Genomic DNA, 21,355 nt, shown 5'->3' on the forward strand with positions numbered 1-21,355 from the left:
GAATGATCACATGAAATTAAGTGTCTCACGATCAGCCCACACTGACAGCTAATTTAAATAATGTTTAATGAATTTTAGCAGAAGTACAGAGGGGAGAAGGAGGAGGACAGATTTATAGCTGATTTCCTCAATAAATGTATATATGGTTATAATGTTATATGTGTTAATAACTGCACACTAAAATTAGACTTATACTCAGTAGTACTATTAGTGTGCAGGTGGATATTGGTAGATTTGGTGTTTTTCACATAAAATTAGTTTACCTTGCTGCAAAATTAATGTTAATATTTTTAAAACTGTATGACAAGTACCCTTTAATTTGATCAACAAGAGGCTTGAAAGAGTAAACTCTTTTAAACAAAGAGATTATTGTCTTAGGACAATAGGTGTATTTATTAAAACAGCCCTGAAGCCACATTTCTCATACAGATAGGACAATTAGGCAATACTCCCTATATACTCAAACACATACTGTAATTTCCAATAATGGACCCCTCCATAATCGGAAAATGGGGCATGACCATGTTGCAATGTCCTCTGTGATTTGACTTGCGCTTCCGAACCTCTAGACCACCCCCAACTATTGGAAAATATAAGACCTGGAATGATTAATCACAGTTTCATGCTCTTTCACACCTATGTGAAGATCAGGATATAGTGAAAACATATAAGGTCATAGATTATGGGTCTCAATGTAGATTGATGATGGTGGTGTAATTTTGTGGAGTGTGTTGCTCATATATTGGGTTCATCGATTGTCCCAATTAATGTATTCATCAATAACATCTAGAACAGTAAGATGACATGACACAGTTTAAAATTAAACACATTTTGGTATTAATGGGCAATTGCTTGTTCATCAATTGTCCAAAAAACTATCATCACAGGACAGGGTAGTACAGTCAATGTTGGTTTGTGGAACCAAGTGTCACAAGCATTCAGGTAATCAAGCCTCCAAAAATAACTCCTCTCTTTCCAATGAGACTGTTATGTCTAAAGGAAATTTATCTAAGGTAAATTTGTGATACAGCTGAATCACTATGCTTTCTCTGCTGTAATATCTGTATATATTTAGGTGGAAGGTGAAGGTGTGAGTATAACTCCCCTGAACTCTGCATTCACAAGTGCTTTGTGCATAGCTTTGTTGCAGTAGAGTTGTCCATCTTTTGGGTACATTAACTAGCAGAATGATTTACCCTCTGCTTAAAGGCATTTGCAATGCTTGGAAATGGATGAGTTTCAGCCACCCCTAACTTGCTATAGGTTTCCCCTAAAATCTGCAAGAAAAGGAATACATCTATTATAAAAGATGAGGCATATGGAACAGAAGGCAAGTTATTTTTGCTCCCTAATTTATCTTTAAGAAAATAAAAGATGGTCAGTGTAATTGAATTGGTCTAGCATATATCACAATGCAATTGCATTACAGCGCCACTATGGATAGCAAAGCTACAGATATTGCTGAAACTCATTAAGTTGTTTTCCTTGAAAAATGATGGGGAATTTTACAAGTGTTGTAATATTCTTGTAAATTACTCACTGCATCATTAAAATGCTTCACCTTCCTTCCTGAGAGATGTTTACACTAATGGCTACCGAAATGTGTGTTTGGGTGAACATCAGCCGTAAGAATTTCTTGCAATTTGAAAATAGAAAATTGTCCTTTGAGACCTGTTCCATATATGCAAAATACATCTGAATAAATGAGTACCTTACTTAAAGTGGGAGCGTGCTGTATCTTCCATCTGTACTCTGAATGATTGCCCCATTCCAAGCCTCCTGACTCTCATGGAGCCATCTGGTACATGTGCCATTGTGAATGGATGTAGGTAAGGGCTCTTGTTAACACAATGATCTTCAACCAACTGTGTATCTTCATGCTGAACATTTACATTCATTTATAAGTGCAAAGACAGGATGGAATCAATACACTCTCTTTATATCTCATTTATTCTAATACAGTTTCCAGTCTTGGGAATTTGAGTGCTTTGGAAAGCAACTACAGCATTTTAAATGGATAGAACATTTTAATAATATATCAATATCACAGTGGATACTCACAGATGCTGATATATACATATAACATTAAAAAATGTCTGCAGAGACTAACAAAAGAAGTAAAAAGTCAGCCGGTTCTCTGAAAAATTATACTATTTTTATAGGAATTAATATACATCATATAACAAATTGCTTTTTTTTCTTATTAAACTATGCAAATAAATTGCAATGGTTAACGGAAAAACACATAAAATAATAATTTGTAACTTACATTTATGGTTATGTGCACCACAAAAGAAAGGTAAACATGTTATTCATGCTTAAGCAAATCTATTTTCAATGTAGGAAATAGTATAAGTAACTGCAAAGTTCTGTAAATCACAATTTGGCTGAATTTTGGCCCAAAATTTGGAAATGAAATAAAGGGAAAATGACCCCTTCCACACAAACACACAATAAAAAAGACAACATGCACTCCTATTACCAAATTTTTAACCAGTTAGACAGCCTGGACTCATTTTTGACTTTAACTGGTTGACCTTGAGTATTAGGTCTCCCTTCCATAGTGAAAACCAACCTTTGCCATCCTAGTTGTCCAAATAGAAAGGACAGGAGTCTCTGAGATTCCTGTTCATTATACCAAAAAATGGGAATACAACTTTAAAATAAACTGAACTTGAAGAAAAGACTGCAGACTCAACAAACCCTCTCTAACTTACTCCCTAAACACTCCCCTTAATACTTTATAAAAATGTAAGACATCTTCTTTTCTTCATACTTGATCCAATATGGAAAACCAAACAACCCAGATAATCGCCATAAAAAAGCACACAATACACTAAGGGTCATTAAGGAGAGAAAAGCATAAAAAAAGGGGAAACTTTGCACCTGGGCAAAACCATGTTGCATTGGAGGGAGAGGTAAATTTAAAATGTGGGGACAGATTTATAGTTGGGATAGGACATGTCCTAGGTCAACTTTAAATTTTAGTGTACAAATAAAGCTATCAAAGAACAACAGCTACATGAAAAACAACTACATGAAAAAAACAATCAGTATTTATCTTGCATGCAAAATAATAAACTAATTTGAATCCCCTTGCATTTTAACATGGTTTGTCCAGGAGCATACTTACTTCTTGTTTTTATCTTGCTCTACTTAATGATTCAGGCCCTAAATAATAAAAAGCAAAAGTCTTTGGGACTCTCCTACACTTCAAGAGCCATTGGGACTACTCTTCACTGGCCAGTTAATCACAAGCTGCCTCCCAGCTTCAATCATTTAGCAACAGTCGGCACTAGTGTATGGGTGTCATTTTTCATGGGGCTTTCCCTGTCTATTAAAAGAAGTAAATAGTTCACACTTCAGGACACCATCAGTCATCACAACTGAAGTGAAAATTACCCATGTCTTAATTCCAGTCACAGAGATCACCCTAAGCAATATATGCGCAATTAAAAACACACAACCGAGACATCTTACATCTAAATGATTGTATTATTAATGTTAACACAAAACAGGTATAGTGTGTACTAATAAATAATAGTTTTATATAAGTATATGATATACTTACCAACAACCAGAAGTAAAAAAAAGAAATTCAGAGGTCAATCAAGGTGTAACAAATTAAAATCATCAGCTGTGAGACATACATTTAATTAACATAACAAACACGTTATTCATTAACTTCAATAGACCGCTGAAAACTTTTCATGGTTAGTCACAATGTGACTAGCAAACCACTGCACTTAAGATGTTACAATAACATAACTATTAATGTAATAAAGAACTAAATAATAATGGCCACATTGTAAAATAGGAGATAATTAACTATTTTGCAGCTGAATATGCTGATATCCTAAAATACACTGCACGCTTTTTATCAGTCTAATTTGTTAATCCATAAAGATCCTTTCTGTGATAATAATATATTTCTACCCCCCCTCCCATTCCCACACTGATTTTACTTGACCAATATTGTGGCAGATAATATCAAGCCTCCTTAAAATGTTTAGAAAACAGTAGTGTCATACTTTGCAAGACAACATTTTACGCTGATGTTCCTGTATGCAGGTCTGTGGCTAGGTGGAGGTCATTCATACTTAGAGAATTGGTAATTTTTTTCCAGAAGTATTGGGTAGCTTCACCCCTTCCTCACTCTGGGTGGGCTTATGCTATTTATAAGGCTTAGCAGACTCAGTGTAATGTTGCCTTTTAAGAGAAAGGAGTATAGTCACTCTCTGTTAGGCATATTGCTATTATAGCTAATCCTCCTTTGTGTTGCTATGCATAATCAAGCCATGGCTGAAATATATACATATGTCTCTGGAGTCCTTGACCTCCGCCCTATACAGGGTCTTTGCTGATCTTTCTGTTTTATCTGCATAGATCTTACTACATGCCACAAGGGAATTTAATTACATAGATAAATCCACTAGCAATTAGAGAAAGGTTTTACAACAGTTTTGAGTGATCTATTGATGCGAACATATAACAATTTTTTAAGCTAACTGAGGCATATGACTGCTGATGCTTTTGAACTGGCACCTTGATTTGAGTTTTTTGCTTCTTGGTGTTGGAAAAGATATTTTAATCTGTTATATAGTTTATATATAGTGTTGTGTAGTTTCTGTATACACTATAACTGATATAGTGTTTTTCTGCCAAAACATGTAGCTTTAATTGTACTAATAATATAATTATTTGGTCATACGCTGCCTCTAGTATATTTTTCCTTGCTTATAGACTACAAAGGGGTGATCTCTGTAACGAGAGTTGAGACACCAGCAGTTTCCACTTGAATTGTGATGATTTGTGGAGTCCTGAAGCTTGAGCTGTTTACTTTACTCATTTGTCATGTTACATTGGATCATCGAACCATGTCCATGGAAGACATGTGTGTTAATGCTGGATTGTGGGCAGGGCCATTGATGTCATCACCACCCCAAAACACAAACTACCATTGATGTAGTACATTGGGGCTGATGAAGTAGAGAATCAGCCTGCACCACTCACTAATACCAAGGAGTTTCGTGCTCTGGCAAGAACTCCTCAGCAGCCTCTGCAATGCTATGATTGGCTGAGTGACATTGCAAAGTCACTCAGCCAATCAGAGCACAGGCATGCCCCCTTTCTACAGTGGATATAAAAAGTCTAGACATTCTTATTGAAATTACAGGTGTTTGTGATGTAAAGCTTGAATCAAGATAATCATGTCAGATCATCTTTAATGTGATCCTGCAACCAACAAAATCAAAGTGTATAACATATAGATATTTTTCAGGAAAAGGAAGTGAAAAAATTGTACAATACCCTGGTTGCACACCCTTTCATAATGGGACTGTAACTGTTTTCAGAACTAACCAAACAATTCAAAATCATGTTCAAATGTAATTAGCATACACCTGCCAGCAATGATATTGATTAACCCCAAATAAAGAAAAACAGAAAAGAATAAGGCACAAGATTACCCTATGTGAAACAATCAATTGTACTGCCTTTCAATTTCTGTCCATGATCATACATTTGTCAAAAGCTAAATGTCAGGGAGGTGCTACTACTTAACTAAAGTCAGTAACCATAACAAACTAGAGAGGACAAAGTTAGGATGTGTAGGGCACTTAACAGATAACACATTGTTAAGTACTTATTTTATTACATCGAATTACGATCTGATATTCATTTTCCATAACAAAATTACCTTTATTAATTATCTATTACATTTTTATATAACTTCCAAAATATATAGAAAAAAACAGCTAATTGTTTAAAATGTTTAAGTGTATGCTATTAAGAAGAACTGTGCACACTGAGTGAGTGTGGTAATATATCTCCTTGTATATATAATACTTACAATCAATTGTCCTTTTAAGTATACATAATATTGGTTGAGGTGGTGTTGTAATCCTAATATTGATAGTGTACTAAGAGGATAGCAATGTTATCATAATCTTCTTGGACCTATCTTAAATTATCATCCTATACAATGTCAGAAGATTGCTATTCCATGATCCTCCACACCCCTATCCTAATATATACTCATATCCACCTCCTTAAATATGGTCAGCATTGCACAGGTGTTCTGCGTTTCCTTCAACTGCTGAGTGATTCTCTGTGACATTCGGTTCAGCTTTACCCTGTGTTCTGCTCGAGCACTAGTAGATTGTGGGTCTTCAGAAATTGGGGGAGCAGAGGTCAGCTTCACTACAGAAACAGGTTTGGTCTCAAGTGGCTATGAAGACACGGGTGGCCCTGGTGGGATAGCAGTAGAAATGGATCCCGCAGATGCAGAAGTAGAGAGTTGTTGGGCAACTGGGATTGTTGGTGCAGTCTCAGCAGGTTTGGTCCTAGAAGCAGTTCCAGATTTCTTCATGACAAACAATGGAGTCCCACCCTCAAACATTTCTCCATCAGGGACCAGAAGAGCTTCAATAACTCCTGCAGATGGTGCAGGAACTTGCACCGACATCTTGTCAGTCTCAATCTTACACACAACTCCATCTTCAGGCCCTGAGTCACCGACAGCTATTTCCCACCTAACATATCCTTCTGTGACTAACTCTTCAAATGCCGGATTGTTAAGAGTCACCGCATCTTGTCTTTGAACTGTGGATGTCCTTAAACCTGGCTATATTTAGACCTGAAGTGGACACTTGGAGGTTCCTGTGGTCGCAGACTGATGTGACATGACAGTCAGCTTTTTGTATGAGAGGGTGAATCTGAGCTTCACCAGAGTCCCATCTGAGTGTGGTGACAGGGCAGTGCAGGGCCCGGGCCAGACAGACATGGTTGGGACATAGCTCAAGGTGCTTATTCCAGCAGCTGCTTGCTCTCCAGCCACAGGTACAGTCCTTATATTCGGAGCTGGATCTGGCTGCACTCCGTCAACATGTCCCTTCATTCATTTATTCACTCACTGCCAGCATCAGCACTTGCGAATTAAACTTTGGCAGGGGACTGGATAACACAGGGGCTGTCACTAAGACAGTGCCGGAGACTGGGTGCTGGAGGCTAAATTGTTGCTCCATTGAGCATACACCCTCACATACACTGCAAACTTACTCTTTACTTTGCTTGTCTTAATTGAATCAGGCCCACTGTTTATGCCTTGCAAAAGATGTTACAGAACATTTTGTTTAACCCATGCTGTTACAGAAACAGTAAATCAGCATCTATCCTTACAACTCATAAGTTTCTTTGCCAAAATGGTTGAGGAGGCCAATTTAAAACATCCTAATATTACATTTGCTTGCAAAATATATCAGAATCCAATGAGTATATCAGACACCAGCAGAATGTAACAGCATATTGAAAGCAGATATTTTTAGTATCCTTTGACGATATTAGAAGTATGATGAATGCCAATTATGATGAATCTGTTGATTTGTTGAACATTGGTATGATATTGTCAAATCCAAAGTATGCTACCAGTGGATTGATGCTAGTCCTTACATAAATAGAGAAAAACTTAAATTCATTCACAGCTAGCCAGAGAGTAGAAACTCACAACACAGTGAACTGTTGTCTGTAAGTCCATGGTCATTAAGGCCCGCATACTGAGTGCAGCGTGCATTTGTTTAAAACTGCGAGTATATACATGTACCAACATGTAAATAATGCTACATGTCAACGTGTCAATATTAAAGTTATTTATGATTATAAATGGACAAAAAAACAAAAAAAAAAGTTTTGTTTTTTTCTCTCTAGAAAAACAGCTATTTGGGTGTTCGTAATGTCTACTGAAAATAACAGACATTTTTACAGTTGCTCCTGATTGCAAACACATGTTTTAGAATGCATACTCAGCCGTCAGCACTAGTTTTTAGGAAAATCAGCGTACTTCTGTGTGCACCTGAGTTTGACTTTGATGTTGCTGCACGGTAACGCCTTTATTTTATATTGCCTTCGTAAATCCATCCATTTCCCACCCCATTCACTCCCCTAAATCATAGGCTCTAGTAAATGTTGTTTGCGCTCAAAGCTGGCTTGACGTGGCTGTGCTCTGTTGCGTACCATCCGGTTCTGAGCACGTGCAGCGTGATTTTTGCGAAGGATACACACAAAACCGCCAGATATGTTCCTGTATAACTCAGGCTCACAGGGTTTAGTACAGACTAAATAAATGGTTAGATCTATGAACAGAATTACTGTACCTTGCTGACCAAGAGCATGAAATCTTTGAGTATGATTAACTGTCAAGCTAGGAAGATTAAAAACATTGTTACCAAATTGTGATCAATTTTACAGGATGACAAGTATTTTGTTATTTCGTTACTGATAAAAAAATTCTGAGATAAAGAGATAAAACAATTAGGAACACAGGCTGTAGGTTGGATATTGATTAGTATAATAGTAATATTTATTTGGTAACACATATCCATGTTGGGGATGTAATTGTTGATCTTCTTTCATTTCAGGGTGTGTGGTTAAACAACCTTATATGGGGTTTCACATTATGATTAACGGTTTGTTAAGTTGTGAGTCTTGTTATATTATCTATTAAATTAAATACCCTTGTTGTAAAATCTATGCAGACAAAACAAAAATATTAACAAAGGTCCACATAAGGGTACAATTAGGAAGATTGCCTTGGACAATTTATGACACTACTGTATGAAGACATTTTAAGATGCAGCTCAGCTAACACATTATTGATGAAGTGAAACCACTCAGTGGGGGAGAGGGAGAAGTAAAAATGTATTGCAGAAATAATGTTTTTAGAATACAAAAGTAAACTATCTGCATCCTAAGGGGTTTAATGAGGTTATTTCTGAAATGATTCCTCTAATATTCTTAATGGCTAGTGTGGCTGATTGGAGGATAAAAGGTATAAAGTGTATTTTATGATATGAGTATACTCTGCTTAGGAATAGTGATGAACATTTGCTCTTATTTGATGCATTGTTTCTGCATTGTTGCTGCTATTATTTAGCTCTTTAGTACAGTGTAAGGTATGCTATTGTAGCACGTTTCTCGTTATACTGTAACTTTATGTTGCTGTACTTTAATCACATTAAAGGTTTGCTACAGTTCAGTTCATTGATCTATTGAATATAATGCATATCATGTTTGCTAAATGGTTTGTGCCTCATATATAAGGCTTTTGAATAGTGATGCCTTGGTTGATCTTTTTATTTTATTTCCTTTTTATTTTACGACTGGTACTAGGTAGAATATTTAATTTCATCGTCTACACTTTACCTGTAGAAGGGCCTGCATGCCTGAGACATGTATCTGTTTTGTGCACTATCAATACAATTATTTGTCTGTAAGCTCTCTCCTCTGCATGTTCTTTATTACCTGTGTCCATTATTCTTGGACAACTGAGGTGGCACAATTTACATCCCAGGGGGTATATTTACTAAACTGCAGGTTTGAAAAAGTGGAGATGTTGCCTAAAGCAACCAATCAGATTCTAGTTATCATTTATTTAGTACATTCTACAAAATGACAGCTAGAATCTGATTGGTTGCTATAGCCAAAATCTCTTCTTTTTCAAACGTGCAGTATAGTAAACATACCCCCAGATGTCTTGATCTAGTCCATTACCCTGGCCTGTCCCCCACAACCCAAGAGGGTTTGGATGAGCCAAATAGCCCTGTGTTGATAAGTAGCCTCATGAAACAGAATTGCTGTTCCACCCTCACCTCCACTGCCAGGCCCAATAGAAAGGACCACTACAGTGGTAGTTTCGAAAATACAGTTTTCAGGATAAGGAAATTTTCCATAATTAAAAGCATAATGCGAAAATTGTAAGTTACATTTAAAAGGGAGTATGTCTTTCTCCATATTAACCTTCTCAATTCTTTAGTAGTGCTCCTCGCAGTGGCTTTGGGAGAAGACACTTCAATAAACTCAGGTGTACCCTCTTTTATAGTAAGTTATCTAACTTTTAAAATGTATGCTTTGTTGGTCTACCCATAGTATCACTACATATTTTATGCATATAATTCAAAACAAAATAGCAAATAATAAAAAATAAAAAGTGCATTATCTTTTTTAAATTACATTTTATTATGAAAACCTCTGTGTATAACCCTGATTTATGCAGTATTGGAAAGGTGGATTGATGCCAAAACAGGGACAACAAAGTATTTCTGGTTGTGCTTATAGCTCACTTTCCTGCAATTTCAATTAAAATATACTTTTTTGGCCAATTTGATTATTTTTTTTGCCGTGACATGAGGTGTAGGCAAAGTGTAATTTGTATGGGTAGCACATAATGAAATTATTGATCTTGATGTTGGAATGTGACAAGCCTGAAAATAGGCTCAGCAACAAAGGGGTTAACAGATTTGAAAATGTATTTGAAAGTTGTAATATTTAAAACCAATCTTTTTGAAATGTTGGTTTAAATGTATACTGTTGAAAAAAATAAGCAAAAATTGTTTGTGTTTGCAATTGTATAAAGTGAAATAATAAAATTTTAGCTCAGAAAGTCTATTAAATTTAAACAATAGCCAAGAGCTTTTGACATTGTTGCAAAGGTGGTATCTGTTGCTATGGTGACTAGTTTTAAGTATTACTGTAACACAACAAGTTTTGGTTGGGCATGACGATGGTATTGTTTGATGAGGAAGGCCTCAAATTTGTGAAAATGTTATTCATCCCTAGAGGCATTGCAGATCTGTCTTATTGTAAATGTAACTTTGAGTGAACTGTAAATGAAAAAATTGTTACATTTTCAAATATTTTTGTTTCATATCTTGTATTGATTAGTGGGACTGATGTATAGTCCATGTTATTTTATTAACCCTAATTATCCCCTCCCATAATAGGATATGCAGTTATATATAGGGATCTACAATCTAATGAGGACACATTAAGATCCAGCAAAAAACAAACAAACAGTACAAGTACTTGTTTTCTTATTGTGAACCAAACATACATTTTGACAGATTGTTAAGTGCTCAGAAAGCTAGGCAGATTTTTTACAACCACAGAAAATAATGCATTAGGGAGTAATATTAGTGGAGGATGTATTGAGAATAGCAAGATACATGAGTGGGGCTAAGTGTTTTAGTCAAAAGATCAAAATGTTATGAAGAGAAGGTTAATAGAAAACGGGTACAGTTATCCACTTATCTAGAGTACCTAAGACCACTGTGTAAGTAATTTGTTTAACTCACCTAATAAATTGGGTTTTCAGGGAACAAAAATATATATGAATAGAAAGGTTAACCTAGAAACAGATTGTATTGTTGTGCTCTTGATTAAATGGAATGTTTGCTATACATGTCATTCAAACCTCTTCCATGTACTCCCAATGCAGTTCTATGGGAACACTGACATAAGCCATAACTGGCATTTAAACTGTAGAGCTGCAACCTTTTTGAGTTTATATATGTTTATGCAGTGTTATGAGTATAATTTGTGATTTTCCTGTCGCTGTTAAATTTGGAATGGTGTATACCAGGGTCCTTTACAATTAAACGTGTTTTGATGCCTAAATGCATAAAACCTTAGATTTAAGCTGCTTCTATGTTCATCACTGTAGAAAAACAGGATGTTTACTAATTTCCGATCCATTCATCATCATCATCATCATCATGATTTATTTATATAGCACCAGCAAATTCCGTAGCAGTTTACAATTAGGGACAAACACAGTAATAAACAATACTGGCAATACAGACAAAGATGTAAGAGGGCCATGCTCACAAGCTTACAATCTATAGGTCAATGGGAGTCTGATACATGAGGTTAAATCTACATACTGCATATTGGTTCAGCCAGACTGCAAAGGTAAAAATTCAGTTCAACTTTTACTCCAAACCAAGAACTGGCCAGAATTACGAAACCAGGGACTAGGCGGAATTGGCTCAGTAGGGTAAAGTTTGAAGTAAACTGAGATTTTAAAGTTGGAGACACTTGAGTGATGCCATATCAATGAGATAGTTCATGGAACACGCAATAGAGCTGAGTATCATCATGACAAATATGGTGCTGAAAACCAAATCTGGTGATTACATTTCCAAAAAGAGTAGAGCAAACAGAAGTGTAAAGTACCAGAATTTTACAAGCTTATAAACAGGTTTCTATAGTGTAGAAAGCTGTCTCTTTCACAAACACCAAAATATACATAAAAAGTTATACAACCACTACATTCATTGGATGCAGATTGTACTTCCAGAAATGGCCGAAATGAATTGCTCATTTTAAACTGAAGTCATAATTGCCTTTAGAAATATGCTCAATGTATATTTCATTTTCAAAATTACTCAGTGACTGAAAACAAATAATTTCTTTTATGTTTCCGCTATAATGTATTAACTTTAGAAAACATGCTTAATGTGTTTTAAATGCAAAGTTGGTCGTTCTCTACAATTTGCCAGTGAAGTTGCTCATAATTTGGAAATCTTAAATACAAAAGGCTTAATTCAAAGAGAAATTGCAATCTGCACATGTAATTCATAATCAAGATCCTCAAAGTAAGTATGACTGCATCTCTGATTGCTAATTTAATCAGGCACCCAGAGCACTTATATGAAGAACCCCAAACACACAGAGAATGTGTGCTGTGAGTGGAACAGCAAGGGGAGTTTTAAAAATATGTTTTTACGTTACCAACACACCAATGCTTAGCAGTGTATTTTATTATAGAGCACGATTAGTTATAGAACCATACAGTATGTGGCAACATTATGACTTCATATGAAATGTACAAAGAAATTCTAGTATGAAAATGTTCCCATATAGTCATACTCACTATCACCCTAGTCTTAGCTAATGGGGGGGAGGGGGGGATCATCATCATGTACTCAATATAATTTCTTCACTGAACTATTTTCTAGCAGAGGGTTTCCTAAACAGTAGATCTGGATGCAAAGATACATGGTAATGCCATTTAGAGTGGGATCTCATGAGCCTCATTTGCAAGTCTATTGTGTTCAATCAAGTAGTAAACTGGTTTTATGAAATATTCATTAACACCTCAATAAAATACTCTCTACAAGACCATAATAGCGTTTGGAGGGCAATAATAGTAGTTTCAGGGTTATATTTATGAAAACCAGGGAAAAAAGTACAGGATGACAGTGTTAGAAAATAAGTACAAAGATGGAGAATGCAATGAGTGATATATTTATAATACAAAGTGTGATTTTTTTCACCTCCCATATGCAACTTGTTTGTGGTTTATTGTGTAATAGGTGTTACAATGAAGCAGTAGGAGAAGTGGCTTTATGGCACGCCACTCTATACCAGCCCACTTCGACCACTGGTTTGAACCATATCATATATTTACAAGCAATTTGGGAAGTATATGTTGCCATGGGCAAATTTTAGCTCCACTTGGTGGTCAGTGTGACAGGGTATTATAAGCTGGCCCCATAAGCACACATAACTTCAGCCATGTGCAGTGACTTATATTATTATCCTGGCACCCACAAAATACTAGCATGTTAAGAAACATATATTTAGTTATATTATTGATAAATTGTGGGTCAAATAAAGTTTGGGTTTATACTGGATTGATCATTCAAATCTCGTGCTGATGGTTAACCACAATCAGTATAATATACTCTATGTTTCCTGTAAGGTAAATATAAATTTTAATCTGTTGATAGCGTGCCCCCCCCCCCCCCCTGCAAAAATAAATAAATAGAAAGTGCTACTAGCACAAGCTCTAGACTAGACTGGTAGTAGCAAAATATGGGAGACAAACATCATCATCAGTTATTTATATCGCACCACTAATTCTGCAGCGCTGTACTGCAAACTAACTCACATCAGTCCGTGTCAGATTGGAGCTTACGGTCTAAATTGTCTAACATACACACACACAGACCGATAGAGACTAAGGTCAATTTGATAGCAGGCAAGTAAACTACTAGTATGTTTTTGGAGTGTGTGAAGAAACCAGAGCACCCAGAAGAAACCCCCGCAAACACACAGAGAACATACAAACACCACACAGCTAGTCCATGGTTGGGGACGAACTCATGACCCCAGTGCTGTGAGGCAGAAGTGCTAACCTCTAAGCCACCATGTTGCCCAGATGTGCGAGATCCCCATGTAAAAGCCACTTACATCACTAGGCTATGCCAAGCTGGGCGAGTGACACTGCCATAATGTTAGTCAGCCTTAGTCTGGGGCACAGTGCTTTCCCCCACTCCCCTTCCACCTCTTAGGAAAAAACAGGCTCTGTCTAAGTTTCTAGGGCTTTGCCCATTCTTCTGGTGCAGTGAGTGTGAGGTGTTAAAATTGTTAAATAAATATTTTTTTTAATTTTTTTGCTAGTGCACCACAGATCTCAGCAAGCCTATGTTCTACAAGTGCCTGCATACACATGGCTGTCAGTTAAAATGGCATTCACTTTGGTTAAAATACCTACCTTAACATCTTGTAGATTTATATGTGTCAGCATACCCTTGGCTGCCAGAGCAAGCTGGCATCTGTCCTTCTTTTTCAAGGCTTGTAATCCAAAATGTTAAAGTAAAAAAGCACATTCACAACAAAAGGACTGCAGTTGTCAGACTAAGGCCCTGTGACAAAACAAGTTTGATAACACCTTAAGCAGCCTGTCACTCATTTCTCACAAAATGTTTAGCTTTACAACATGTACTTTTTATAGCCCTGTTATGTCCCCCAGCTCACCAGAGTACAAATGCAGTGTCTAATTACATGTGGATAGGGGAACATTGTAGCTAATTGTAAATATGTATATTGTTTATTGTATATTGTTGATATTGCAGTGAAGCTGTTATTCATTGTTCTTAAAGTGAAGCCAGAGGGATTATAAGTAAGAATCAAGTTCCAGGCCACAGTGGAAGGGCTGACTGCTATCCTGTATCTGGAGGTGGGGAAGACCAATTAGTATCCATTGTCCTCCACAGGTCTAGTCCAGACATTTTGTCTGCAACCCAGCAGGGGTGTTTCTGTGGAAGCACATCTCCATTCCCTTCCCCTACAACCCCCTGATCCAGCAGCCATCAATGTTTAAGAGGGAGAGAGCCAGGGGTTTGCAAAAGTAGAGGAAAGCACTGTGGAAATCTAAAATGAGACACTCCGGGGGAAAGGTGGGGGTCTTTCTGTGGATTGATTCCTGTAAGGGGCAAGGTCTGGTGTTGAGTTGCCATTCTCTACCAGTGGACAACATCTGCAGATCCATGGTGCTTCAAGTCAGGACAGCCAGGTGACTGTAACTCTTTAAATTAGTGGAGTAAGGGACAGTTGATGTGGTAAACCTGCCTGACATTTAGTTACTGTTTGTATATAACATTCTAGTGATTGGTTTTATTACAAATAAACTGTTGCACTTTTCTAACTGCATTTGCCTGAGTGACTATAGGATCCTGAGAAGGTACTGGGTAGGCTTCCCTGGCATAGTAAGGCACCCAGGGTGAAGTGGGTAGATTTGGGCCAGTAGACCCAGTATCTTCCCAGACCCAATCAACCTAACCAAACATATTGGCGGAGTAGTCCTTTTGTGGTTTATGTGTTTTTTTATTTTAACTCTTCAGATTACAAGCCTTGAATAAAAAAGTTGATCTGCGTGAAACTCTCTGGATCTATACCCTCAATACACATGATACTTTTGTTCTTAATGTCTTTTTAGAAAGCTAATATTATGTATAAAATTTAAATACAGTGGGTCTTTATAATTTATAACTAGATCTGTCCTTTTAGAACAAAAGTTTCTAGCTCTTATGATGTATAATTTATTGTATTTGGATGTTAAGTTATCATCCCTTTAAGCTTCCTGTTTAACATCATTTAAACTTTCCTTTGTACTTTATGGTAAATATAGAGTGTTCTTCAGCTGCCTGGAGAAGAAGATCTGCTCTGACATGCATTGCAGGGTTGACACCATTGAAAGTATTAACCTATTTCCTGCTCATTTTATTTCATGTTTGAGAGTACATTGGTCTTTGTATTATAAATAAATTTGGAAACAGCACTTGAACTATTTGAGGCATTTTGTCACAGTCCAGAGACTGGATAGGAGCCCAGTGGCAGGGAGGAAGGCTGGCTAACAGGAGATAAGATGGAAGAAAGGTCAAACAAGCCGGGTTCGGTACACAGAGTACACAGAGAGGCGTAGAGTACACAGAGAGGCGTAGAGGTCCAAAAGTTGAGGCAGAAGCGAAGTGGAGGGCAGAATAGCTCAGTCAGCAGAGCAGCAGTCCACAGAGGCAGAAGCCCTGGTTTTGAATCGTGACATTACTCCCTCCTTTCCAGTATGTCCTCTGGACGTCTCAGGAGCTGGTTTGCCAGGATGTCTCTGATGAAACAGTCCGGTCAATGTGGAGGCATGGACATTTTCTCCAGGCTCCCACAAATTTTCTTCTGGACCATATCCCCTCCATTTTACTAAATATTGTAATCTATTTCTGTGTATTCTGGAGTCCAGGATCTCTTCAACAATAAACTCTTCTTCTCCTTCCACCATGACTGGTGGTGGTGGGGCTGAAATCCGGCCAGGGAAGGGGTTGTCTCGAAATGGTTTGAGCAGATAAGTATGGAATACTGGATGTATTTTCATAGAGGCAGGAAGATCTAAGCGGAAGGCAAATTTACCAATTTAGGATAGAATTTTGAATGGCCCAATAAACTTTTGACTCAATTTTGGTGAGGGTATACGCTGTTTAAAGTTTTTTAGTGGATAGCCAGACCTTGTCTCCAACATGAAAATTGGGTACAGCCTTACGGTGTCTGTTGGCAGCTTGTCTGTAATGTTCCTGGGATTCTCTCAAATTTTCAATAAGCCTTTTTTGAACTTCTTGTAATGTTCTGATTCTATCAGTCACCGTTGAAATTGATGTGGAGACTGGAAGATTTGGAATAAACGTTGGATGGAGTCCAAAGTTGGCAAAGAAAGGTGTCTGGGAAATTGAACTGTGTTCAGAGTTATTGTAAGAAAATTCAGCAGTAGGTACAAAATTCATCCAATCATCTTGAAGGTAAGTAATAAAACATCTTAAATATTGTTCAAGTGTCTGATTAGTCCTTTCAGTCTGTCCATTAGACTGTGGGTGGAATGCCGAGGACAGATTAATTTTTATTCCCAAAGCGGTGTAAAAACTTTTCCAGAGCTTAGAAGTGAACTGAACACCTCGATCAGAAACTATCTCATCAGGGATGCCATGAAGCCTAAATATAATTAAAAGCTCTGCAGTCTGTTCAGCAGTGGGTACTCCTCTAGCAGGAATAAAATGAGCCATCTTAGTTAGACGGTCCACTACCACAAGAATTGTTGTCATCCCTTTCGAAGGAGATAGATCAACTATGAAATCTATAGAGATAGAGCTCCAGGGACGAGATGGAATGGGAAGAGGTTTTAACAAACCTAGTGGTGAGGAGGGAGGAGTCTTGATGTCAGACACGATTAAACATATTTTTTAACATCGCTTTTACACTTTGGCCACCAAAAGGAATGTGTCAACAATTCTTGAGTCCTGTATACTCCTAAATGTCCAGCGGGTTTGGAATCATGGACTAATTTCAATACTTTAATTCGTACTGACTCAGGTACATAAGGGCGATGAAGTTGAGTCCAGTAGAGATTATGAAACATCTGAAGAAGGACTTCTGAGGAAAGGATCAGTAACCTTTCTTCAAAAGAGAGTCAATTTCTAGGAACAGTTACCCCTAAGAAGTTGTGCTCAGGTAGAATAGTCTTTCCAGAATTTTCTTCTAGATGCAGCTCGGAGAACATTCTTGAGAGTGCATCTGCATTGCCATTTCTGGATCCGGGTCGGTAAGAAATTATGAAGTTAAAGCAAGAGAAGAATAAAGTCCATCTGGCCTGTCTAGGAGACAATTGTTTAGCAGTGCGTACAAATTCAAGATTTCTGTGAACAGTAAGGACTGTCACGTGGTGGATAGACCCCTCAAGAAGGTGTCTCCATTCTGAGAAAGCACACTTAATGGACAGTAATTCCTTGTTCGAAATATCATAGTTTTTCTTAGCTGAAGTCAGCTGGCGAGAAAAATAAGAACAAGGATGCAACAACATTTTCTCGCCGACACGTTAAGAAAGAATTGCTCCCACTGCAGAATCGGAGGCATCAACTTCGACAATAAAGGGTAATTCAGGATTCGGATGTATCAGGATTGGTGCTGATGTGAAAAGAGTCTTAAGTTGGGTAAAGGCATCTTGAGCTTCAGGTGACCATTCAAAAGGAACGCCCTTCTTTGTAAGTTGTGCAATAGGAGAAAGATTCCAGAAAAGTTTCTTATGAATTTTCAGTAAAAATTGGCAAAACCAATAAACCGTTGTACTTGTTTTTCGTTCTTAGGTACAGGCCAGTTAATGACTGCATAAATCTTACTGGGATCCATGCTCAGACCATCAGGGGAAATTATGTATCCTAAGAATTGAATCTTGGCTTGTTCAAATTCACACTTTTCCAATTTGATATACAATTGGTTCCTCTGTAGTCTTTCAAATAGAGTACAGACATGTTTCCTCCAGATTATTGGAAAATATAAGAATGTCATCCAGATAGGCAACAACAAATTGATCTAATAAGTCTCTTAAGACATCATTGATGAAATGCTGAAGTTGCAGGGGCATTATATAGGCCAAAAGGCATGACCAAAGACTCAAAATGTCCATATCTCGTCTGGAAGGCGGTTTTCCCCTAATCCCCGGGTCGAATACGAACAAGATTGTATGCCCCATGTAAATCAAGCTTTGTAAAGATCTTTGCCTTCTGCAGCCTCTCCAACAATTCAGGAATTAAGGGGAGTGGATAACAATTCTTGACTGTAATCTCATTGAGTTCCCTATAATCAATACAGGGGCGTAAGGTTGAATAATTTTTTTTAACAAAGAATAAGGCGGCACCAGCAGGACAAGTAGAATGGCGAATGAAGCCTTTGTTTAAGGTTTAATCCAGAAATTCCTGAAGGAATTTTAACTCCGGTTCAGATAGAGAATAAAGTCGCCCAAAAGGTATAGATGATGCTGGTAACAGCTCAATGGGACAGTCATAAGGGCGATGAGGAGGTAATATATCTGCATTCTTTTTATCACAGACAACTGAGAATTCACTGTATTGCGGAGGGAATTTCAAATCTTTAGAAGGAAGTTCGGTGACCTGCTGGTCTACAGATACCACAGTTCTAGATAGGCAGATGCTCAGAAGGAAAGGATAAAGTGTGAGTATCCCAGTTCACAGAAGGATTATGGGTAGACAGCGAGGGGATTCCTAGTATTATGGCAATTTTAGGTGAAGCAATCAAATGAAAGCTTATAGCCTCCTGATGCCTTGGTTCAATAGTCATTTGTAGCTGGATTGTTTCGTGAGTTACTGGCCCAGAAGACAAAGGGGATCCATCTACAGTCTCCAGATTTACAGGAGCTTGTTTACTCTTTGATTTAATGCAGTTTTCCTGTGCAAAGGTGATATCCATGAAATTGCCACCAGCACCCGAATCAAGCATAGCCAGACTGCAAATTTAAAGAGACCCGGATGAAAGCGTTATTGGGAGAACAAAATGTGATTGTTGCGGCAGAGGATCTCCGTTTTCATGAGCCAAGGGATTAAGTGATTGCGAGGTGGAAATAGATTGACTAGACTCTTTGGAGTCCATTTGCTTAAAGTCAGTCATAGCGATGGTCTGGCGAATCTTATTTGGGCAAGTGAAGGCATAATGTCCTTGATCACCTAATTGCATCAATTTGCATTGGTTCGGGAGAGACGCTTGGATTGTCTGATGGTGCAGCTTTGAACATTGTAGGTCCATTAAACTGATGCAAATTACTGCTCATACCGAATGCTCTTAATCTTTCATTTTTCCTCTCACTTAGCCTTTGAGCAATACGAATGCACAGCTGGATAAAATCATCCAGATCATTAGGGGTGTCTACTCTGGCCAGTTCATCCTTTGCAGGGGTGCACACAGGATTGTCAGGGGGGGGATTCCCCCCCAACCCGAAAAAAAAACAACAAAACACCACGAGAGAGAGCTGCTGCGCATGCGCCCATGCATGCGCAGCAGCTCCGTTTCGGCAGCGCTGTCCTATACAGCAGCCGCGGCGCTGTCCTATACAGCACCGCCACGGACGCTTCTTTGACAGCGGCTGCTGTATAGGACAGTGCCGCTATGGTTGGCACTAAGTTAGTGCGGGGGGGGTTTCTGGAGACTCCCCCTGCGTGCACCACTGCTTTGCTTGCTCAGAAAGGCCATGTGGTGTCTGCAACCAAGCATCGGAATTCAGCGGTATACTCAGCCACCAAGCGTCTTTCTTGTCGCAGTCTATCAGTGGCGGATCCAGGGGGGGGCGATCGGGGCGATCGCCCCCCTAGCAGGGGCTTGCTGCCGGCGGCTGCACATTATGTGCAGGTCCATTCAGTAGTGACAGGCAGGGCCAGCGTGCTGCCCGGCCGCTCTGATTGTGTTTTAAACACAATCAGACCACCTGGGCAGTACACTGTCCCTGCCTGTCACTGCTGAACGGACCTGCACATAGTATGCAGCCGCCGGCAGCCTCAGATGTCAAAAAGGAGGCGGGGCCTAAATCGCCCCCCCCTACATCGCCCCGGGTAGCAGTATTCTCTAGATTCGCCCCTGCAGTCTATGGAGTTTAGCTTCAGCGGAGGCACATCGATTAGGTTCATCAAAGACTTGCCCCATAGTGGATGTAAAGGATTCCAGGGGGTAAATGTATCATACTCCGGTTTCTTCAACTCGCGGGGAAACTTGCCTTTACAAGGCAGCGCCGCTTTAAATTTTAGCTGTCATCTCGCCGAAATCCCGCGAGTTGAAGAAACCAGAGTATGATACATTTACCCACAGATCTCTCAGAATAACGCTGTCTAGCTCGATGTAAGGAGAGACCCAGGCTAGGGCTTCCCATATCAGGAGATTAATTATGAAGAAGATCTTCATATTATCATCTTTGAACTGTATAGGTAGCATGTGAAAATAAATGTTGCACTGGTTTAAGAAGCCTCTGTATAAATGACGATCGCCACTGACTTTTGTAGGCAATGGTGGACGTGAAACTTGTGCAGCAGTGGCATCATAATCTTTTAATTCTTTCTGCAATTGAGCTATTTGTTCCTGCCGAGCTTTAGCAAGGGCTTCTAGTTCTCTGATCTTGTTCTGAGAAATGCAGGCAAACTCTTGCAACTCCTTTACTTGAGTATTTAGCACAGCTATTCCCACGGGATCCATTTTCTGGCCTGATTATTTTGTCACGGTCTAGAGACTGGAGGAAGGCTGGCTAACAGGAAATGAGATGGAAGAAAGGTCAAACAAGCCAGGTTCGGTACACAGAGAGGCATAGAGGTCCATAGGTTGAGGCAGAAGCAAAGTGGAGGGCAAGCCGAGGTCGGTACACGTGTAGTAGATACTGATAGACAGGAACAGCAACAGGAGCAGGAGCTAGATCACAGGCACAGAG

The 21,355-nt window shown here is 38.5% G+C and overlaps 1 pseudogene; it reads right to left on the reverse strand.

The window, feature by feature from the left end:
- Positions 1-6,025: 6,025 nt before the first annotated feature.
- On the reverse strand, positions 6,026-21,126 carry LOC142159502 (dihydrolipoyllysine-residue succinyltransferase component of 2-oxoglutarate dehydrogenase complex, mitochondrial-like; annotated as a pseudogene).
- Between the last annotated feature and the right edge of the window lie 229 nt (positions 21,127-21,355).

Source organism: Mixophyes fleayi, chromosome 5, assembly GCF_038048845.1.
Source record: "Mixophyes fleayi isolate aMixFle1 chromosome 5, aMixFle1.hap1, whole genome shotgun sequence".
Taxonomy (NCBI): domain Eukaryota; kingdom Metazoa; phylum Chordata; class Amphibia; order Anura; family Limnodynastidae; genus Mixophyes; species Mixophyes fleayi.